This window comes from Perognathus longimembris, chromosome 22 (genome assembly GCF_023159225.1).
Source record: "Perognathus longimembris pacificus isolate PPM17 chromosome 22, ASM2315922v1, whole genome shotgun sequence".
In the NCBI taxonomy this organism is placed as follows: Eukaryota; Metazoa; Chordata; class Mammalia; order Rodentia; family Heteromyidae; genus Perognathus; species Perognathus longimembris.
Window position 1 is genome coordinate 23,698,216 of NC_063182.1, and position 25,236 is coordinate 23,723,451.

Here is a 25,236-nt window from a genome sequence, read left to right on the forward strand (position 1 = left end):
ATTATTCACCACAAAATTTGGTGTGAAATTTAAATCATCTAATAATACTAAATTGATCACAATAAAATTTAAGAATATAAATTACATAGGTTCTATGTTTTACTTTATAACTTTAATAAATAATATGTCATTAATACTCAGCAGAAAAGAAACTTATGAAAGTCCACAAACTCTAATTATCAAACAAAAAAGGAACGATTATTGTTTTTTAAATGAAAATGGTGTAAATATTTAAAGAATGTGGCACGATAAGAACACTATTCACTAAGAAGTCTATATCTAAGAAACTTATAGATAACTGGAGAAGACTTAGTAATGGCTGTTTTCAAAGTAGTTGATTTAATGTTCAAATGAAAAAAAAATTCTCACAAGTGAGATGCATGTCAATGATCTAATAATAATTCTAATAATCAGGGAGCGAGGAGAAATAGCCCATTTTAAGAAAAAAGGAGAGTCACATTATCTGTTATTTCAATGGGTAAAATGACTTTTAACTTTAAATTTTTCTTTAAACATAAAAGCTTGACTATTCCTATTTCTCAATGCAAACACAAGATAAAACTTGAAAAGGTAGTAGTATCTTGAGCAGCTCTCTGAACCACTGTGGTATGCTCATTCTCTCTGCACTTACGTGAACACCAAAATTATAGATTAAAACAAAAAAACCCTAACTTAACCACTTCTTTAAGAAGTATAAACTTTCATATTATGTTGAATGCTAATGAAATAAGGAAATTCTGCAGTGTGTAAAGCACTATATCTTTGGTCTTTCAGAACTTGTATAACAACTCTTCCATTTTATATCAAGTTTGAAACATAAAGTAAGTTATACACTGGTACATAAATAGTGCTAAAAAAATCAAGTCTGGAATAGGAGCCAGGGCTCAAGTTGTAGAGTGATAGCCTTGAATGAAGAAGCTCAAATACAGTACCCAGGCCCAGAGTTTAAGCCCAGGACCAGCACCGAAAACAAAATAAAGAAAGAAACTCAACAGTCAAGTCATACCAAATCAACTGATACCCTCCCCAATATCAACAGGCAAGGATGTACCTTAAAATTTTTATTGTCTTAAGCAACTCGTTTAAGCCAGACATGGCAATACATGTCTGCAATAAGTAATCCTAGCACTTGTAAAGCTAAGGCTGGAGGAACGAGAGTCTGAAACCTGCTTGGACTATATAGCAAGACTCTGAAAAAACAAACAAAAGAAATAAAAGGAGAAGGACAAGAGGAAAAGGAGGGAGAGTTTAAGGGAGGAGGAGGAAAAAAGAAAAGGCAAACTGTTCTTTTGTTTTTTTACTGATCCAAACCTAATCAAAACTAACAGCTACAACATGCCTATTTACTAATCAAACGCTTCATATTAAGTTTCCTGAAGCTATTTATAGAAAAGATGGAAAATATGAGAGAACTTAAGAAATTGCAGACATTTATAGAAAACTTGTCAGAGAAAATGCAATTCTACTTTACTTTGTTCTACTTCCACCTGTTCCCCTATTAAAAAAAATAATTCATACCCCCAACAAATTAACGAAAAGGCCAAAGAAACTAGTTGCTTGTTAAAGTCTTTTTTATTCTATGTAATTTTCTATATAAGTAAGAGGCCATTTATAATTGGTGAAAACCCACTCAAAGGATGGCAAAGTTGGGGAAAAAAATAAGATTACCTATACATTAAAATGGCATACTAGTATGTATTTTATCCAGTGGAAAAGTAGCTCTGTGCTAATTCTACAGAGTTCCTTTATTGAGTTACTGCCAGAATTCCATGCTAAAAATATTCAGGGCAGAGATACTTGCTTTTTTGCAGATATAACCACTTGTCAGATTTTCTTACCACCAATGGGCAATTAAAAACTTAATTATATAGTCAAGAAAAGACAAGACAGCCTACATGCCTAAAGCTTATGATTGGTCTAAGGGAGGTTCTGAGGTTACTACAGATATTTAAAATCTCCATCCTTACAACTTCAGATTGTGAATTTTCTTTTCTAAATTCCCATATTCAAGGTAATTTATAATTGGATCATGTAAGGATGTGTCCACAACTTGAGACTAATCCTATGGAATCCATGCTTTCAGGGAAGAATATATTCTCATTCCTCATTCTTGACAATATTTTGATTCTTATTATTAGATGAATATTTGTGTGACCAAGATGAGATATAATTTTTAAATATATTACTACAGGTATTTCTTGTATTCATTACTATCCTTGTTTGATCCTTATGGATTTATCTTCTGATCTCTTCTGCTTCCTTCTCTTTCTTCTTTTATTTTTTTAAAAATAAGTTCTCATCTAGATGCACTTGGGCAAGTCATACTTTAATCATCACTATTTTCATTACCTATAACAAGTGGCTTACATATATTCTTTTGTTTGGTCCGCCTATGGATCTTCCTGTATTTTCTTTCTTTTTATGCACATCTTAGTCCTAGTCCTTTTCATTTTTATCCTTCATCCTTTCTCTCTAGGGACTTACCTTTGCCTTGGATAACAGATGCTCTTAGTAGTGATAAACCTCACTGAAATATAGCATGTAGATGGACAGTGGTCCACATGTATAGTAAGTAAACCTTAAAGTCAATCTAACTGCCAAATAAAAGATATGCACATCATAGTCTTCTTTCTGAGTCAATGTGAGAGTAAATCAAGTGATTTTTAAATCCCACATGCACAAGGATACACAATGCCACCTAAACAGCCATTTGAAAACCTAATTTTAGATAAAAGTATGAACAGTTCCAGTAGCTTCCTTTTGCTGAGTGAACCTATGTGATAGATACATTAAGCAATCTGCATACATCTTGAAAAGCAAAAATACTGTTGGTAATCCTTCTCTTAACTCACATCATTACCAACAAGATATGTTGGTACAGTTATTACTTTCAGTATGTATTAAACTAGAAGCCTTAAGTGAATGCTGATTTAAGTCATTATATATATATATATAAGTATATGCATATGTATATGTAAATATCACTGCTGTATATTTCTTAAGGGACAAATCTTACTTTAGATGTCTAGATTGCATAGGCCATGTAGGTTGCTGGCACCTCTGATACTAGCCTGATATGCCTCTGATATGCCTGCCACTTCTAGAGGTCAGATATATTGTAAAAGCTGAAATTAGAAATATTAGGTATCCATTAAATAAAAAGCAGGTCATAAAGAAACAACAATATCTACCTATAAGCTCTGTCACAATGTTGAATGCAAGCTCAGAGAAAGTATAGATGTTTAAGACATATTATGTGTTCTTTATGAAGGCTTCTGAAAAGACATCTAAAGTAAGAAAAATGTATTTGCAAAGTCGCTTTTGGCTATGTTAATCAAACTTCTCTTTATATTCATGGGATACCCAAGGATAAGGGATGAAACCTCTGAAAAAATATCTTGTTTATTTCTATTTTTCTGAGTGAAATTTGAAAACGAGTTGCTATCATGAGCTGAATGCGTGTGTTTTTTTCTTTTCTCTTAGTCTGCATTTGAAGAAGCAATTGTGTGTGTGTGTGTGTGTGTGTGTGTGTGTGTGTGTGTTTGACAGATAAAGTTTGGGAGACACAGTGTCTTGCTTAACTTCAGAAATTTCTATAATGTTATGTGAGAATTCAATGCAATAATTTCATTTACAGCTAAACTGTGATTTCAAGGACTACATTACATACATGTGGATAGGTACTGGAACAATTTTATTAAATTACTTTCAGGTTTAATAAGAAGGGCAGTAAAATGTCACACACTAGATTCTGCCAGTATTGGTCATTTAAATTTTAATGACAAGGATATAATTCTTGATTTTTTTTCCTTATTAGTGCGTCATGGAACACATGAAAAACATTATTTTGTTTAAAAAAGAATAAATAGAATCACAACCATTTTCCTATATCAATAAATACAGTTTAAAGCCTAACTGGCCCTCATAGAAAAAAAAATTAAATAAAAATAGATGTATTAACCAAAGAATAATGTGATTATTTTAATAAATACCAGATAGTTGATGGTACATATGTAATTATTTTTAAGAAAACCAAACCAAGGTACCAGTCTACTCCAGAGATCAATCAATCAAGTAATTTCTGAATTGTTACTCTGTGAGAAATATTATAAATCTTGAAATACCTCTTCAATGTGTACTATTTCAAGAAATAAAAGCAAAATGAGATAAAACTCAGCAATAATATGTAAAACTAAACTGCCCATAAGAATTGGTTTTAGTTGTGAAATTCTTTGGACAGATGCATTACTTTAAGCAGAAATGTCCTAACAGTAATGTTAGAATTAGTCATTTCATCTGAAACACGCTAGTACCCAAAGGTCTGAGAACTTTTCTTGGCTTATGCATATTCCAAAATGTCTGGCATTTTCACTGATAGAACTTATCTCTTTGCCCTATCTATAGCTTTAGTAGCTCTGGTTCTTTTCCCATTTTTCCTCTAATCTGATATCAGAGAACTGGGCCCTGCTCACTAAGATGTAAAAGGTTCAATAGTGCCAACTAGCTTTTCAGAAATACACAATTTTGCATTTAAAGGAGTAACTACTCATTTTTGTTTAAATTGTATCTGATTTCCTAAACAGATATAAATGAAAAGAATGAGGCATAAACAAAAAGAAAAGGCATGGTCTTGGAAATCTGAGATGATTGTAGGAGTAAATCTGGAAAGTCGAAAAGATATAAGGCAAAATTTCCATCTTCTTCAGGAAAATCTGAAAAACCATACATTAAGAAGAGAGGTAGACTGGTAGAGAATAGAATCAGCATGTGGATATACAGAAACTCAGAGTTAACATTTTCTTAAGACTAATAAAACTTCACTAACACGTTCTTGGTCTAAGTTTTAGCCTGACATCTAGTATCATAAGCCAGGGATGGTGGTAACTGCCTATAATTCCAGCATTCAAGAGGCTTAGGCAGGACAATGAAAGTTCAAGGCCAGAGCGAGAACCTCTCTCAAAACAGAGCGTAGAGTTCTATAGTTTAGTGCATTCATAAGTATTCACATACAAAGATTCTGTTCTACCTCAAAAAAATATCAAGATGCATATAAAGTTCTACAGTGTAATCTCTTCCAGAAGTTCAAATGAGGCATCATTAATTGGGACTTTCTAGTTCTTTTGTTGCCTATTTATGCTTACGTGTCTATAATACATAGAATATAATAAAATCATTACATTGGTAGTTGAGGATGAATATAACACTTTACTTCCACTTCAAACTACAATCCTGAATAAGCTTTGGTCCATTTCTATGAATATTTGTACTTACCCAATAGCTTCCAGAGAGCAGGACTTCTTATGACAAGAAACAAGATTAGGATGGCATTTGAAAGATAACAGTTCCTTAGAGTTAAATTAAACTTGGAATAACAAAAAATATGGAGAATTAACAAGATTAGTTGAGTCTTTTAAATCTTAGTTTGTGTAAACGAGGCCATATTTGGAAAAGCATCTTATCCAAAATTATTTCAAGGGAAAGGAAGAATGAAAATCTAAAAAACTTCAGCCATAGAACGTAAGATATTAAATATAAGAGCTATACATATACTTATCATGATACAATATAAACAGTGCAATAAAATGTTAATTTATTAAATTATGGATATTTCTATTTTATCCAAATGTAGGAATATTCTAAGTAAAACATCATCAAAATTATTCCTATAAAACATATGCATAACTACTGTGGTAAAAGAAAAGCTACTTTAAATGCTACTCAATTTTTAATTCAAATAATGTTACATTAGTAACAGTTGTCTGATTAAAAACTTTAATGTGAAGAAATATTTTGGCCATATATTTGCTATTTAGCTGGGAATTAGTATAAAAGTGAATAGTAAGTATGTAGATTATTTGTTCTACTCTATAAAGGGTAAATAAAGCAGCCAGGGCTTGAGATAGGGTACAAAGAACGTTTCCATGGTTACATGCTTTCCCATATCAAATTAGAGCAGAATTTGTGTACAAGAGGTTTGTTGACAGCCTACATAGGCCATAAAAAGAATAGAAGGCTAGGAGTTTGAAATCTAAATATACGCTGCAAAGTCTGTTGAGAGAAAGTTGGGTGAAGAAAGCAGCATCAGGAGAGTAGCAGATTAGTTAAGAGGATCAGATGTCATTTTGTAAAAAGATAAGTTTTCTTTTAGATGTGGCTTGTACAAGTCTCTCCAAATGTACGATTAGCTACTCTTTTCTTTACTTCCACAAAGACACCTCAATCTGGTGTCCACCCAAGCTATTAAGAAGAGCCATTATTTGGCATGCAGTTAGAAGCATCAGCTTTACCACCTGCCCAGTCCTGCAGATGTCACTCCACCAGATTCAGCCTCAAACATAGGGTCTTCAAAAGGACAGTAAAAGGGCTGTTCCCATACAAGGGCCAGCCAAGCAAGAGCTTTGTGGTACACCTGCCTCCATTATTCTTATAGGCTTTTTAGTAAGGATGAATTCTCTTCTTAGTACATGTTGAGAATTCAAGTTGGGTTAAATAGCATCTTATAAAACTATAATATAGTCAGATTTATGTTCAAAATACCTCTCAGGAATTTAGGGGGGGGGAGTGTTCACAATACTGTTTTTCTCCATACAACAGGAAAGGTGTCTGGACATTTATATTATTTCCTATTGTTCAAAGTAGAACCAAATGCATTGGAGTAATTTAACTCATAGTTACTACATTTTTAATATACACAACTGAGAGTTGAATATGATTACTAGATAAAACTTTTCTACTAAAATGTCTAATCTTAACTCGAATCATTTTAAAAATATCATACAAGTACGAATAAAAATAAGGTGAAATAGTTTAAATATTTAAAATAATGTAATGTTTTATATGAACTAGAGTATACCCCCATAAAAAACAACTCATACACGACAGAAACCTAAATGTGTTCTCAAAAATAGAGCCCATTAAAACTAGCTCATTCCTGGACTATGTAATTACCAGTAAATCTGATAGACAACATTTTAAGTACTGGTTTTCTCTTCAAGTTATTCAGAATAAATGAGAGCTAATAGTGGTATATCACAGAAATGATTCGAAGGATTATCGTGAGCAAATGAACAAATGGACAATAAACCATTAAAGTGAAAATTCACTGTATATACAGTCCTACTGTCACACAGAAGGTTGTTCAGAAGCAATGACTTTGGATAAAATTACTACAACTGTGAATAGGGTTACTTCATTGATTGAAGATGAGCAATGCAAAAATGGTGAATGACACTTAACCATATCCTCCCTCATGCACAATTCATTCCAAGTTTTATCAGTGTTTGTTTTATCCTGGATGCCTTTTAACAAATGGTAAGAGTTTGGAGAGGTGTGGGCAGAATGGATTTTAAAAAACCCTAACTCATGGCAGAAAATGTAGTATTTGTAAGTCAGGAAAGGAAAAGCATATAGGTGACAGCCAGACTTGTACACTATCAAGTATTCTAAAGGGAATAGCAGTTGCTAAGTGGCACAGTCATTCATGTGTCAGGGCTAATAGTAACTTGGACAGTGTAGATTATGTGGTGTATCAGGTACCATATAATAACTATGCTTGAAAATTATTGCCTGATGGGAACAAATTCTTTCAATTAACGCCAGCTGACTACACCCAATATACCTCAAGGAGACTTGATTTGATTAGAAAGAAATCTCTTTCATTCTAGAAAATGGTTAGGTTAAATCTTCCATGGGTAATGTTCTTTATTGTAGAATGTTTTAGAGTTCTGTCGAACATTTTAGAATTACTCCTGTTAAGCCATGTAGGAAGCATAGCTTCTGTTAAGAACTGATCTAAAATTTACTATCATTTCTGAAACCTGAAACTGAGACTGCAGATTAAAAATCTTTTTGTATAACTAAGATGTTACTCTTACATTTTATTCTTAAATCTTAAAAACACACGGATCATGTAACACATTTGCAAATGTTTTGGCACATCAGGTTTATTTTAAAAGCAAATTCAATTGGCCACAAATGGAATTTGTTTTCTCCAAATTTATCCTTTATTTCAATCCCATTTAAAAATGGGAGATTTGAAGTTATAAAGGATATCCACTTTGTTTTAGTCACAATGTCTAAAGGTAGAGTTCTAAAACTCGAGATGTCCAGAGAAAAATCACATTTACTAACATACCTGATAAAATTTTTCAAGGAGAGATATCTCAGATGTGTGAGATTACAGGCCAAGTATATCAGGGAAGAGAACAAAAATTAGAGACAAAAAAGTATTTGCTTTCTAATTCTAGCTCTACAGTTAATAGCATTCCACTATGCATTTTTGTTTTGAAATCTTTATTCAAGTTCTGTTCTACTGATGGTCCTCTGCTCCAACTCTATGGAATACAAGTACAGCTTGAAGAGCTTAAATCACATACTTATTTAGGTGTAGGAATACATGGACAGTACCCAAGAAAGCCTTTTAATTTTCTATGTATATGCATATGTATGTATATATATGTATACATATACATATATATCTACATATATACGGTGTGTGTGTGTGTGTGTGTGTGTGTACCAATGGATCCACAATTTAAAACATGCAGAAAACTTAGATAAAAAAGAAAAGAAATAGAAGATAGCTATAAAGTGACTTAAGAGTTGACAAAAGTAGACAAAAGTAGACAAGAAAGTTGTTATTCCAATCCTCCATGATACTATAGTTTATACATACAAATTGACATATGTCTATAATATTATATAATGCAAAGACAGATTCTAGCACATAAAAGAGATGATGATGTCCAAATCAGTAAGAATAGTGATTTGTTTAAGAAAAAAAGATTCTCAATATCACTTAAAATGTCTGGTACTTACAACTATGGAAACAAGTATTTTAAAACAAGTCTACTCTGTTAGCAGGCCTATCAATTAAGAGCATTAAACATACAAAAAATGATACTAATAGTCTGGGCTCTAGTTAAGATGACTTCCTTTACATGCAAGGGGTTCTCCTCCATCTCTTCTCATATTGTGGCACTATGTTACAATTTAAGTTTCAATCTTTAGGCCTAGTAATAGGTAAAAATCATTACCAATACTTCTTTAAGCTACTCTGGTTAAACAAATTCAATTTCTTTTTGTAAAAATCAGAATAGAATTGGCCATCTTCTATAAATAGAAATGCAACCTTCTGTAAATATCCAAACATATCAATATAATATGTAATAATAAATATTCATTTAGATACAGAGACAATAGTCATATAAATTAAAAAGTAATATATTGGTACTATTTCTTTGTTTTACTCCAGAATTGAAAAAAAATCATACTTCTACAAAAGTTACTTTTGTCAAATGTTATACTCCTTAGTGGCCTACATGAAAGAATATTTTGCAACATTATGTTTCATTATATTACTTATGGTAAAGAGAAACTTGTAAAAATCAAAAGACAAACTAAACATGCTTACTACAATCAGACAACTTAGACACAAACGGAAGAAGCAAGATTCTTTTGCTTAATCTGCCATTCCAGCCAACAAAACCTAGCTTCTAAAATTATAATAAAAATGAAGTATCCCAATTACCTTCCAATACAAATTTGGCTTTTATGTTTCTCTTCTCATATTTATGAATCCATAAACCACTTACTTTTAAACCATAAAAGGAAATTATGAGATGATTGTAAGGGCATAAACTAGATTTAGATTCAGAAGATTTGTTTTCTACTTTCATCTTTGCCTTTTACTATGACATCATGGGCATTCCACAAAATATGTTAAGCCCCAGTTTCCACATCTGCATAATGGACTTACGGATAAATGCTGCATTCTCGGTCTCAAAAAAGAAATGTAGAATAAAATGTAATAAGTGTCAAGTGCCATGAATATGATAGCTTTTCACCCTAGTAACAGTATAAATAATCAAAAATCACAAAAATATTTTAGTAAATGCTAAGTTTCTTAAAATGCAAACATTTTAACATTCTTTTCATGGTCAATGTTTTCTTTTAATGGTAGTCCTTCTAGGTGAATGCTTATTTATCATGGTAAGTTTAAATGTATGTGGTAATTACTTTACCATTTTAGTTATACCAGTGTGATATCTAAGACTACTAAAATAATGGCCTTTAGTCTTGTGTTCAACTCCACAACAAAACTTTTACTTCCCTATGACCTAAGTTATAACCCCTGTTGACCATAAATTAAGGGCCCAATATTTTAAAAATAAAATAGGTATGTAAAAACTATAGAAGATATAATTATAAAAATTCTTCTCAAATGTCTAAAATGATCTTTTTGAAGACATTTAACATTTACCTGTCCTACTAATAATTTTTTTGGTGTGGAGTAATCAAAATAGAACATGTCCCTTTACCTAAATGAAAATATAGATCTAAGAATAAAAGTAATATAACCCTAGGTAATATACATATACAATTATGTAGAAAATGTTTTTAAGTATCAGAAAAGACATAAAATTTTCAAAGAAAGACAATTATCTGTGAATAAGAAAGTGACTAATTTTTAGCTATTCAAATCTCCTGTGATGGAAAAGATTAAACAAAAAGAGAAGTATTAACTATATAAATATATATATAATATATTATGTAATTATATTATTATAATTATATTATATATAATATATTCAAATATTTATAACTATACTGACATAGCTGTCAGCTATCCTGGTTGTATATATTCTTTAACTAGCAACACATAATGGTAGTTTCATTCATATATGACATATTTATCCCAGTAAAATCGAATGACAAAACAAAATACAACTTTGTAGACACACAAAGAAGATAAAGATATGCTTATAATCTAAAAGTTATGCTTTACTACTTATTTGGCGATGAAATCTATTTCCCAAGAGTGGTAATTATGTAACTATATAATGCTTCATAGGCCCTGAAAAATGCATCTGATTCCAAGACTGTAATGCTGAAGAAAGTATGCATCAATGTTTTTAAACAATTAAATAATGTAGTATACTTTGTAGTATGGTTCTAAAAGTTAATTAAAATACTTAAACTAATATGCATGGGGTATTTTGTTGGGTACTTTACTTAGGTAAAAAATCACATTTTCCTAGATTACTTTAAAGAAGGAGAAAAGCAAAAGGGACAAATATTTCAGTAACAAAAGAATTTAACAATATACTATTATACTTTAGTTTTTCACCATACATATCTGACCTGATCAGAAATAGAACATTATAAATACTATTCAGATACATTGTACTTGGTATTGTGACATATAACTAGCACAAAAGCTCTTTCTTTAATCAAGCAATCATAATTGTCAAGGCATATGCAAAGAATGAAACCTAAAATACAGTTAACATTTTAAACTACAGGGAAAAAACACATTATTTCATATGCTATGCACTCAAGAAGACATTTCTATTGCAATTTTCTTACTGCTATTGTGACAGGGGGAAAAATTCTAATAGCTTTAGAATCATATGTGTTCAGCTTTTTTTGGGTACATCTATAAAACATAAAAACAGTTTAATGTTCATTTCCTACAAGAATTCACATTCAGAAGAGAGTCATCAAAATTTACTACTTGTGAGATAAGTAATACTGACAGAGTTCCCTAGCTCAACATTTCCCCTGAATCCTCTCATTGTTGTTTAACATAACTGTATACTAGAAAAATAAGTGTGCTGACATACAGCATTTAGAACAATATTAACTTGTCTGTAGCAACAGAGAACTTCCTGTACAGTTTGACAATTAAAAGTGGAATCTGCATTACAGAAATTAACAGTCTGATGGCAAGCATACAAACTTGAAAAAATTTTTCTACCTAATTTGCAGGTAAGAAGACTTAGAATATTCTAAAATTAAATTTGGCTCTTACAAATCATTTGAAGTTTATATACCAGAATACATTGCTCCCAAAGCCTCACTCAAAAACCAATATAAAAAAGCAAAATCTACTATTATTTGGTTGTGATTAGTCTCTTTAGATATTTGCATGTGTGTATATATACATACGTATATATATGTATGCATATATATATACATACATACACACACATATATGGTACTAACTTTGAGAGAAACTGATCAAGTACAAAAGAGCCTGAAAGAAGGTTACTTTAGAAATCTCTGATGGACTACATTAAATTACTGAATTAAATAAAATCATTTGAAATGTTTATTGTGTTCTGATACATTTTATATAGGAAGGAAATAAGATAAAATAGGGATTCACCTTTCTACAGTTTATGGTATTTACTGATTCAAAACACACACACACACACACACACACACACACACACACACACACACACACACACACACACCCCATAGAAATCACAGCCCTAAAAATGCTCTTTTAAATCCACATCTGAGATCTAAGTTATTGTACATTACTCTTCTCTTTCTTTGATCTTTTTCAGTACTCAGCTCACTGTTAAGTGTCTTGGGTGGTCTCCCATCAGGGCTTAGTGATTGGTGTCTCCTTCTACTGGCTGCCTTCTAGGGATTCCTATCAGCTGTATTCTTCCATGCTTCTGACAACTTTATTAGCTCACTCAGATTGTGCTTCAGCACATCTCCACAGCACATATACCCTTTCTCCTCAAACAATCACACTTTTATAGTTGACTCAGAACAAATAATTATATGAACACTTCAGCTGTTATGCTCAATAATAAAGTCAAAATGAAGAGAAATTTCACATTTTATATAAGTCAGGAGTTGGTTTTCATGTTCAGACTAAAAAAAAATCAATTCCAGATTGATTTTTGTGTATATATCGTTATTGTCAGAGGATTAATTGATGAATTTTTCATTTGATGAGTCAGGTAGAATAAGATAAGGCACTTAGTGAGCAGAATTCTAATTTACTCTGGCTCTTCATACTCTGTAGTAAACTCATCAATTTTGACATTTTTAATTATTTACTTGTTCCAAAATGTTCAAAATAAGGATCCAGACCAGAATGAAAGGTTAACAGTACCAGAATAGATTTGTACTTCTAGAATATAAAATATAATTTAGGTTCAGAAAATGGATAATTTAAAATGTAAAATCTCTGCCCTATCTTTTCTTGACTTCATTCATGATTTAAAGCTCTACTATACAGTTTACATCACCTTAACCTAAAAATTCCTGTAAAACAAATACAATAAGACTGCAACCAGACTATACTTATAATGTAACAGAATAAAACCAAACCTAACAATAATGGATATTTACTTTGATTCCCAGTCATATAAGCAAAGATGCTAAATTTCCTAGAAAGATGTTTAAAGAAAAACTAGTATACTTTGTTCACTGAATGCCACATTAAAAACATTAAGTAAAATGTTCACTGCAGCTTTCAAGTACTTCACAAGGATAGAGATAAAAGTTCTTTACATCCTTATTTATTATAACACATTATTCTTTAAAGGTAGTTATGATTTCCAAAGATAATCTAGTAAAGCCCTACCATCTTTTTTTTTCATGTAAAGCAAGGTAGTTTTAAACACTGACACACACACACACACACACACACACACACACACACACGCATCTTTAAATATGTATCCAGCCCTAAGTATGATCCTGAGTAACCCTATCAAAATTCTTTCAAAGATATCTTTTTTCTTCCTCTAGGGTTTGCTTTGGAGTTATTATTCCCAATCACACCTTTCACCTGGATTATTTTCTGGTCCTAATTCTCAGGCTGGTGAGAGATGATGTGGCACACTGATCTGATTTCCTACACTCTGTTTTCCTAAAAAGTCTCATCATATGCAAAGTGTCGACAGTGAAAAGGCCTGGAACAGCCTCCTTCTGCATTTTAACTAATGAACAGAACTCTCAGTTATCCAGGAGAAAAGTCACTTATGATGCTCTTACTTCCCAGTGCTATGAAATGTCTTCACAGAACTATCAGCATCAAGGATAGAGAGCAAGGGGTCATGGACAACTAAGACTGATATAACCTCCTACTTCTCTATTCTTGCAGGCTTCTCCTTTTCTACCTCTGTGACCTTGTCACTTTTCTTCATTACTTTATCCTCCTCAGATACTAGAGCCAATAACGACAGAATCTGCACAAGAGAATAGCTTGGAGCATGAGCCGAATGAAAAACCGATTCTAAGTCAGTTTTGCTGGCCTAATGCTTAACTCCTTAGAAATGTATGAATGAGAACCCAGATTCTTTCAGTACTAACCCTGCCCCAGGTTCATATTCTTGATCTGTAGCGTGATGGCATGAAAAAATTTCCATACAAGACAACTTTGCTATTAACTGAATAATTCCTTTTGATTAGTCCATATCAATTTCCTAACATTTGCTTTTATGCTTATAAAACAAACTAAAACGTGTGATTTTTGGTACAATATTAATTTATAAATATTTTATGTTACAGCTAAATACGAAGGAGGAATATTTATTACAATGATTATGTAATTAAACTATTGCAGTATGAATAATCCATTAATTATATGCAAGACTAGTTTAATAATAAACCATGTAAATCTTGCCTCTGAATGTGAAATAAACACTTCAAAAATCATTTTGTATTTAAAAAAATCAGCAAGAATTTCCCTCCAAAGAAGATTCTCATTAATGAGCTGATAATGCCACTAGTTCAGACTACCCTTTCTATGCAATATTTTATTCTAATGAAGTCAGAGTAAGTAACCCCAAACCTAATGAGTCTGCTATATCTTTATCTCCTGTCCTTAAAAGTGGCCAACTTGGGTCTGGGAATCTACAATTTTTGTTTAATAGTACCATTTTAAATTGTTACCTTGGCTAATATAGAGTACAAGTACTAATTATGAAAATAATGTAGAAGTGAGTAGAAGGACTGGAAAATAAGATACTGAATTTGCCTTTAAGTCACAGTACTCTACTCTGTACTATAAATGGGTACAAAGCTTAGCAAGGTTGAAAGTTAACTTTTTAAACCTAAATTGTTATTTTAGCTTGTGAAAAATCTTACTGATATGTGAAATAACATAGTACCTCAGTAAATGAGGTAAGGAACTGATACCTGGGTAATTAGACTCATAAGTGAACCCTGACAATTTATTTTTTTTAGGTTATAAATATGAATGATGTAGCTACTGGAACAAATATAGTAAAGACCAAGGGAGTCTTCTAAAACTTGTTTTAATATTTGTCACTTATTCATAAACATAGAAAAGTAGGAAAAAAAGTTTTGCATCACGTGGCATGGTTACTATTTTTACTAAATAATTTACAGAGTAAGTACTTTTCCTCCCCAGATGTTCTCTTGCCTTCCACACTGTCTTCCATATTTAATCAAGGATCATGAGTTTCTCAGCTGCAGTCAGAAACTTCCTTTAGTTGCACTGGAAAACCAAGCAATCATGCACTTCATTGGCTTTTTTACCTTTACAAGGTAATACTGCCATCTTGTGGACTTAAAAATATTTCTGGTAAAGAACATCAAAGGCAAGTTGCATTTTTCTAACTACAGGCATAAATACATATTTTGTGTCTATGCTTTCATTTGCTTTTGAGTACAATGCAGTGTTGGACAGTTGTGCATGCCAGATAATGAACAAGTTGTTCTACACCCAAACAAAGACTTGATAACTCTCATATAGTCATCTATTCATGATCAAATTTCTTGGTTAGGCTAGAAATCACAAAGATGTAGTATGGTGGATCCCAAACTCATGTTCAACTCTTCTAAAAATGAAAGATTCAAATTCAAACTTTCAAAGAAGTTTCTATGGGTTTAGGGAAATTATGAACAAATAAAGAAAAAAAGTAGTGATCTTCACACACAGAACATATCATGAAAACCAATCATCTAAAAACCACTAATACAGTCATGAATATGGTTTTGAGGACAAGCTACCTTGAAGAAGCTATCTTATAAATTTAATTAACTCTCTACTCCTTCCCTCAAACCCTGAAATAATATGAGCAATAGATTTTCCAAATAGCCTCTTTAAAAGAGAAGATGATTTGAATATCTGAAGGAGAGTAAACTCTTATACCAGAAAGACACTTATCTATGATTATTAAAGCACTGTTTCCAATATCTAGATGATTGAATTAACTGAGGTGGCCCAAGAACAGATGAAGAAACAAGATGCCACACACACACACACACACACACACACACACACACACACACACACACACACACACACGGGAATATTACACAGCCATAAAGAAAAAAGTGAAATGTCATCTACAGGAAAATGATGTGACTGGAAAACACCATACTGAGAGACAAACAAAACTCAGAGACCAAATATGTAGGTTTTCCCTCATATGTAGAAGCTAGACCAAAAAGACATACATATTCATGGACAGTTATATACCTATATACACAAATGAACACAAAACATAAGAGACTATTCAGAAGCAGATAGGGAAGTACAAGGGTAAAAGAGAAACAGATGGTGAACAACTCTGAAAAGCATTTTGAAAGAGGATGAGTAAAGATAAAATAGAGGGCTGGGATGTAGCTCAGTGGCAATGTGCTTGCCTATCAAGTACAATGTGCTGGGTTCAATCCCCAGTACCCCCCCCCCCAAAAAAGATAAAATAGATTGTTTGCCACTATGAAAATTGAATGAGGGGCTCAGAATATGGCCTAGTGGCAAGAGTGCTTGCCTTGTATACTTGAAGCCCTAGGTTCAATTCTCCAGCACCACATATATAGAATATGGCCAGAAGTGGCGCTGTGGCTCAAGTGGCAGAGTGCAAGCCATGAGCAAAAAAAGAAAAGAAAAAAAGCCAGGGACAGTGCTCAGACCCTGAGTTCAAGGCCCAGGACTGGCAAAAAAAAAATTTTGAATGATAAAATCAGTTTAAATGATTTTGAGTAGAGGCCAACAAAGGAAGGGGATAGTGATATAGTTGATTGGAATACATTGTAAACACATGTAATGTAATAATGAAGTCTTTTTCTGTATCACTAATGTTAAGAGTTTTTTTTTTAAAGGTGATATGGAAAAAAGATATTTCAATATATTGATATATTTCAATACAGAAAAAAGATATAACAATATAGTGATAGGATTCTATGCAGAAATGTTCCAGAAGGGAGAAGTAAGGAAACTAGCATAATAGGAAAGAGATCTACCTATTTTCAAGCACCATTTGTTTCTAACACACCATTCCTTTATTGTATTCTCACTATGTTCAGTGCTTCCAAAGATGGGAGGTTGTGCTTGGTCCTTTACATAATGTGGTCGAGTTGAAACATAAGTGTTTCCCCTGTTTTGCAGATAAAAAGCTGTTTATCTGTCTTTACAAGTAAGGCCACATATGATTAAAATAAGATAATATAGGGCTGGAGACATGGATCAAACAATAGACCACCAGCCTTGCAAGCCAAAGTCCTGAAATCAAACCCTAGTACTGAAAATTTACTACTACTACTACTACTGCTACTACTACTACTACTACCACCACCACCACCACTCCTACTAATTGAATGGCGAAAACTTGCAATACCAGCACTTGGGATGCTGAGGACCTCGAGTTCCAGGCTAGTTGGAGCTACATAACAAGATCCTGTCTCAAAAATAAAAAAATTAAAAAAAATTTAACTCAGCTGGTCATGATGGTACCACCCTTGTAATCCCTGAATTTGGAAGGCTGAAATAAGATAATGGCAAGGTCAGCATCAGTCTGGGCTAAATAGCTAAACTCTGACTTAAAAATATATCAAATTCATTCTTGCAAAATAATAAGAGCATTAAATGTTAGTGAGTATACTTTATCCTTTTCTTCTATCATGATGAACTGTAAAATGTAAGTTTAAAAAAAACAGGCAGAAGTGAACTATCAACCAGAAAAATTTTATCAGAACAATAACTAAGTGAGAAGCAGAAACTAAGAAACACTATTTAAATGCATTTTGGCATTTAGTTATATGCCAAATAAAAAGCAAAGCTGCTATCATCAAGCATACATTTAAATTTAAAGAAAGTATGAAATCTATCTTTATAAAGTATTAAAACAGTGACTAATACTATACATTAACTATGCTCTACCAAGTTTATTAAGTCATTTTAAATAGCTTTTCAAACTGACAGTATTTAAAAAGAATTTCAAGTGTGAGGTGAGGGCAAACGTAGGAATATATATTAGGCTAACATTAACAGTCATATTTTGTTACTTCAGTGCATAATGTCTTGGTTTCTTTGAAATCTGTGCATGAGATGCCTAAATGATTAGTCCCCAGAAGCTTCTAACTGGTATGTTTTCCTGACTGAGTTACAACAGCAAACTAGAGGAATAGTTCATATAATGGTGTTTCCTATGGACCCTCAGAGCACAGCCTAAAGAAATATTCATTTTAAAAATGTCTTCATTACTTGAAATATTCATGGCAAATGTTTTCCATGGATCAATATAGGAAGTAACAAGAATAAATGTGAGGAAAGAATTAAGTTCCACAAAGCAAAGTATAAAAATAAAAAAAATAGTATAAGAAGGCTAGTGTAAACCAAAGTAAAATTACCACAAGCATTTGTAACACACATGGAAGTAGAGAATTAAAGACATAAATGTATTCTTTCCCTTTTTATACCATCTCATTTACTCCTTATTAGGTATAATAAAATCATGAGACAGTATTAATATCATTTCCATTTCTTAAAAAAACTTCAGAAATGTAATTTGTTCTAGAAGAATAGTAGCTAGAACCAGCATTAAACTTGTTTGTCAACTATGAATTTTAATCTGAACTTTCTTCTGCAGTAATAACATTGCGTGAAGCTGATGCAGTGCAATATGGTTTAGATTACATCATTGCAATAAAGCTTCTCCATCTTTGAGTAAAGGATCATGGTCCATATAAAGGAGAAAAATGACTCAGAAAAGGAAGTTATTTATCACAATTACCAAAGATATTAAGAAACAGAGGAGTAACTAGGAGCCAGACAAGTGCAGTAATTTTTCTGGTACTTCATAATGACTCTGTTCATGTACTAAATAAATAAATGTTTTATTTTATTCATTCATCAACTATGAATGACTATGATGTGTACTATGTGATCACTAATAAAGGAAAAATATATTTTTACTTCTTTCATCAATGTAAAAAATGTGCTTCATTTATTTGCCATCACTTTCCCAGTTCAGAAATATGGTTGCTTTTTAAGAGGTTACCCTCAGCCTTGTGATGTCCTCTCTGTCTATTCTCTTGTCAGCCACATTTATGGCTTTAGCTTAATGACACATAGACAGTCAGTTCCCAATTTCATATCTGAGAATCATTTCCTCATTCCTAAATACATACAGAAAAGCTCTTGCTTGGGTATCTGTTTTCTCAAACAAACCAATCAACACTAAATTTATCATTGTACATACCAAAATAAAATTTCACCTTCCCCATGTGATAATATTGATAACACCACTGTTTTCTCAATCAATCAATTAATTTTTTTTAAAAAGCTAAGGCCAGGCTCTGTGTTCAAGTACCATGATTAGTGTGCACACAAATCAAGAAGGGGGAGGGGAGGGGAGTAGGAGGAGGAGCAGGAGCAGGAGGAGGAGGAAGAGGCCACCTTGGGTGGCTCACACCTGTAATCCTAGCTACTCAGGAGGCTGAGATCTGAGAATAGTGGTTCAAAGCCAGCCCTGGCAGGAAAGTCCATGAGACTCTTCTCTTGAATCAACTAATAGAAAACCAGAAATGGTGCTGTGGTGAAAAGCTCAGGGACAGTGCCCAGGCACTTTCAGGGACAAGCCCCATGACTGGGGAACAAGAAAAAAAAAAAAGGAAAGAAAAAAGAGAAACAAAGAAAAAGAAAAAGAAAAGTAAAAGGCTAGTTGAAAACTTTTACTTAGAATTCTCTGGCTCTGGAAAGTGTTAAATAGAGTAGCACTGAGAGCTGATTATCTCAGGTCTGTGCCTTCAAGGATTTACATGGACTATGTTCATTCTCAATGAGCTTAGAGTTCCAGCTATTGTCATCTCTCCTTTACAGATGAGATACCTGAGGGATGGCAACACTGATTTCTATGTAAGTGGAAATGCACAACAATCATGATTTTGCTTCATGGAATAAGAAATATACACATTCATGAATATATGCACACATAAAGCAGAAAATTGGAAAGATGTTTATCATATTATTAATCAAGATACTTCTGGCATCTAGCATGGATTAAGGGTTATGGTGAAATTAGGGGTATGGTGAAATATATACATATGGGTATATATATGCACACATACAGAGAGAGTATAAATACTACATCTATATAGTATGTTTACATGTATGTATATGCATATGATGTGCTAGGGTCTGAACCAAGGGCTCAAACATATTAGTCAAGAGTTCAACCAGGGGGCTGGGGATATAGCCTAGTGGCAAGAGTGCCTGCCTCGGATACACGAGGCCCTAGGTTCGATTCCCCAGCACCACATATACAGAAAACAGCCAGAAGCGGCGCTGTGGCTCAAGTGGCAGAGTGCTAGCCTTGAGCAGGAAGAAGCCAGGGACAGTGCTCAGGCCCTGAGTCCAAGGCCCAGGACTGGCCAAAAAAAAAAAAAAAAAAAAAAAGAGTTCAACCACTAAAGCCATACCCACAGACTTTCTTTTTCATTGTTTTAAACAAGAATTTTAAGTAATATTTTTTGCCTTTCAGCATTTCCAAGTAATTTTTTAAAAGTACATAATTACGGGGCTGGGAATATGGCCTAGTGGCAAGAGTGCTTGCCTCCTACACATGAAGCTCTCGGTTCGATTCCCCAGCACCACATATATGGAAAACGGCCAGAAGGGGCTCTGTGGCTCAGGTGGCAGAGTGCTGGCTTTGAGCGGGAAGAAGCCAGGGATGGTGCTCAGGCCCTGAGTCCAAGGCCCAGGACTGGCCAAAAAAAAAAAAAAAAAAAAAAGTACATAATTACATATCTGAATGCATACAAGTGCATCCTTCAAATGTAACCCAAATGTTCTAGAAGTTATTTTTTAAGTTTTGCAATAGAAGTTTTTATGTGTAGTATATATCCATAAGAAAATACACCGAAAGTTATGCAACAATGTAAGTAAAAGGGAGAGAGATCCAAACAGGATAGAAAATGAATAAAAAAGGCTAGGCAGTTTTGAGTAATAAAGGTCCATTATCCAATCTGTTTTCTTGGAAAGTTTAACCATTTGGGAAGACGTATATGGCTACTCTCAAGTACAGAAACTAAATAGACTATTTGGATACAGTGTATGTGAGGTGACCCTGGATTGTCTACTTGGAGCAATGTAACAGTTAATGTGCCTTCATAGATCATTAGAAATACTAACAAATCCTTGGGGGAAGGGGCAAACAGGAAAAAGGGAGAAGTGGAGGAAGGAAAGGAGAAAACGACAACCAGTTAAATTTAGTAAATTCAGGATTTAATACCCAACTTGTATCTACCATATGCCACTGCTTCTTGTAGTCCCTGGAGAAGTGATACTGTATATGGATAACCAGACAAATGAATGTGAATCTTCTTAATGAAAATGGAGATATAGGTCATTTGGATCTTGCTTCACGAGAGAGAATGGTAGAGAGTGCCAATCTGTAATGATTAAAACAGCTTTTAACACTCTCAGAGTTGGGAGTTCCCGTGAACCAATAATTGGCTTTATTTGCCAATATATATTACCAACAAATGTTTTCAAGATGACAGAAGAAGGCATTGAGAAAGGCAATCAAGAGAATCAAATGGTGAGAATACAACCTGCAAGTAAAAAACAAATAGAAGTGAGTAGATCCCCCAAACATTATCAAGTGCTCAAAGAGTTGTTAAGTGAACGTAGAGAATTTAGCTTGAGGTTTTAGCTTGAGGATATGGAGGTAAAGGGGGAGAGAACAAGGTACTTATAACAAAATACTGGGCATGCAACACCATGAAATTACTACAAGCCTCTGAGAAGACCTCTGCTTTCCCTAGTCTACTTTAGCTCACTGACAGAAATTCATTGATCATCACACATGCACATGATCAACCCTACAGTTGGTGAGATTAAAATAAATGCAGATTCTGGATGATGTCAAATGTAAAATGACTCTGAATCCTCCTCCTGAATGCTTACCACTAGATTACGCTGATCAATCACACCAGCAATAACAAGGAATTTCTAAATTTTTCAGAAGGTATACTTATTAAAAGAAAGACTGTCTAAAAGGGACTTGTCCCACTGAAAGTAAAATTTAGAATATTACCAACTGTTTTGTTTATTTGAACCTTTTGCTCATAAGAGGACAATATAGACACAATTAAGTCCCAGTAAGACATCTGATGTTCAGAAGAAAACCTTACGTGACATAGTAATTTGCTAATTCTCCCTTAATTTGTCAGGTACACACAGTATTGTACCAGTCTAAGACTAAAAGGAACTATCTTAATGGCCCTGGAGAATGAGTAACATACAATTTTATTTAAAATATCCAAATTAAATCTGTAGTAAACAGCATATGCAGCCATTAGACTGGGTAAACAATAAAGGCAGCCCATTATTTCCCTAGTTCCTATGTTCCTGTAAAATATGCTCACATTCCCCCTGACACATTAAGATGGATTAATTTAGAGTACCTGGGTTCAAGCAACTAAAGGAAATTCCCAAGTCATGTAGCTAATCCTTTTATCCATTTTGTATTGCTTAGTTAGCTCACTCTTTTGAAAGCTGAAAGTGTAAGACCAAATGCCCGATGTTTGGCTTTTGGTAAGATGACACCTGGCCTGTGTCACAAAGAAAATGACTGAACATGTGAAGTTGGCTTTACTTGAGAACAAATCTAGTACCCAACCTGGTACCTAAAAGAACTAAACCTCACAGAAGTTAGTATTAATCTATTAATCAGGATGAGGCCCCATTGTCCAATCACCTCACTAGGCCTCCCAACACTGCCACACAGAGCCCATGGTTCAGAATCATGAACCTCTGGAGGACAAACAAAAACTCTAGTAGCTGGTTAACCGGTGTCTCTTGCATGTTAAATGATGGTCATAAAATCTCTTATACCCTTCCCATCAAGATGAAAGCTCAAAAACCCTCTTTCTGGAATCTGGGTTTATCTGTGACTTCTCTGATAGGATGATGATAAGTGACAATACGTCACTTTTAAGCACAATGCCAAAGAGGACCAAACAGTTTCTGCATGCTCCCTTACTTGAAGGAATCAAGTCTAGCATGTGACTGCTATGTCATGCGATATTAAAATATCATCATTAGTATTTCAAGAAGCAGCTTTCTCAGTATGGAGGCTCCCCAAAAGACTAAACATAGAGCTCCTCTATGATCTAGCAATCTCACTTCTGGGCATTTACCCAAATGACCACAAACAAGGCCATAATAAAGTTACCAATACAACCCTGTTCATTACAGCATTATTTAGCCAAGATATGGAACCAACCAAGATGCCTCTCAGTATGGATCAAGAAGATGTGGTATATAGATGTATGTATGTATGTATGTATGTATGTATGTATGTATGTATGTATATGAGTTCTGTGTCTCCATCAGAAAGAATGACATTGTCCCATTTGTAAGGAAATGGAAAGACTTGGAAAAAATTATATTAAGTGAAGTAAGCCAAACCCAAAGAAAAGTAGGTTACATAGTTCCCCTCATTTGTAAGAACTAAAATATGTCTATGATATTCTTACCAGGGGACCTCAACAACCCAACTGCTTAATACACAGGACCATATATAATGAAGTATATCAACATGAACTCCAAGATATGGAAACAAGAGGTTCTCATTATGTCCTGTACATAGTTTTATAATTTGTGTTTTCTTTCTTTCATATCTCTTAATTTTATGTACCTTGTGTCTTGTATATAAGATTATTTGACCAGGAGAAGGGAAAGGGAATCACAGAAACAGTAGGTCAAAGGACAAACTAATGCAAGAGTGACACTCACTTGACAATAGGTTATCAATCTTACAACTGGGGGGAGCATATAGAGGGTTGAGCAGAAGAAAATGAGGGATGGAGTAACACTGTTTAAAAGCAAATATAATCATTCCTTTTTTAATGTAACTGTAGCCACCTCCCCACTCATCACCTTATCAATAAATAGAAAATAGGGGCTGGGGATATAGCCTAGTGGCAAGAGTGCCTGCCTTGGATACACGAGGCCCTAGGTTCGATTCCCCAGCACCACATATACAGAAAACGGCCAGAAGCAGCGCTGTGGCTCAAGTGGCAGAGTGCTAGCCTTGAGCGGGAAGAAGCCAGGGACAGTGCTCAGGCCCTGAGTCCAAGGCCCAGGACTGGCCAAAAAAAAAAAAGAAAAGAAAAAAAGAAAGGAACAGAAAGAAGCAGCTTTCAAACTTTTATACAATATCATACTTAAAAAGTACTTCTGCTAGGTACTGGTGGCTCAAACCTGTAATGCTAGGTACTCAGGAAGCTGAGATGGTAAGAATGGTGGTTCAAAGTTTGAATATAGCCTGAAGATGAAAGTCTGTAAGATTCTTATCTCCAATTAACCATCAAAATGCAAAAAGTAGAGCTGTGGCTCCAGTGGTAGAATATTAGTTCTGAACAAAAAAAAAAAAAAAAAAAAGTTCAGGGAAAGTGCCAAGGCCCTTAGTTCAAGCCCCAGGACCAGCACATGCATAAGTGTGTACATGCGTGCACGTGCACGCACACACACACACACACACACACACACACACACCCCTTCCCTTAGGATAATGCCAGCAGAATGCTAAGTCTCACAAAAGCAGGGATTTCTGTATATTCAATGATGCATCCCTATTTCTTAGCAGAGTTTCAGTGACTGGTGACCACCAATTTGCAACTCATCTCCCTCCTTTATCTCCCTCAGTGCAGCCAGATGTTCAATACATATTTGTAAACTAATGAATAAACTGAGTATAAGAAAAAGGCTAAAACTCTTGCCTAAAAAGAAAAATACATCTCTGATATAGTTAGTGAGAAAAAGAATCTCAAATAAAAACTAAGTTCAGAAAGGAGCCCAAATCCTCTGTTTCACTGACAAATGTTTTTCAGTATTAAAGACCAGCTTTTCTGACTTAAAACTATCCTTACTTTCTTCCTTTGTTACACTATCAGTTTTGTGATTATCTAAGTGGAAAACACTAACCTCCTCAGTAAGCATACCTTTATGATGCTGTTTTAAATCACAGCCACAAAAATATAAAATGCAATACACTGAAGACAACTTCCATTTGCCTGGCTATGCATGCATGCTTCATGAACAGACAAGATTTTTTCTCCTGCCTCAGACAGTAAATTTCCAATTCTTAAATAAATTTTAATGTTTTATACTCTGGCAAATATGGCATATATCAACTTCCATAGTAAAGGAATTAAGAGTATTTT

The 25,236-nt window shown here is 33.7% G+C and overlaps 1 protein-coding gene and 1 long non-coding RNA gene across 8 annotated transcripts in view; one reads left to right on the top strand and one right to left on the bottom strand.

The window, feature by feature from the left end:
- Positions 1–25,236, bottom strand: part of Fam172a (family with sequence similarity 172 member A) — a 365,442-nt gene that overhangs the window by 224,038 nt on the left and 116,168 nt on the right. The window lies entirely within an intron of this gene.
- LOC125339798 lies at positions 10,392–23,964 on the top strand. The gene is made up of 3 exons (XR_007208622.1): positions 10,392–10,402; positions 11,457–11,462; positions 23,661–23,964. It is a non-coding gene; the product is annotated as an uncharacterized LOC125339798 (long non-coding RNA).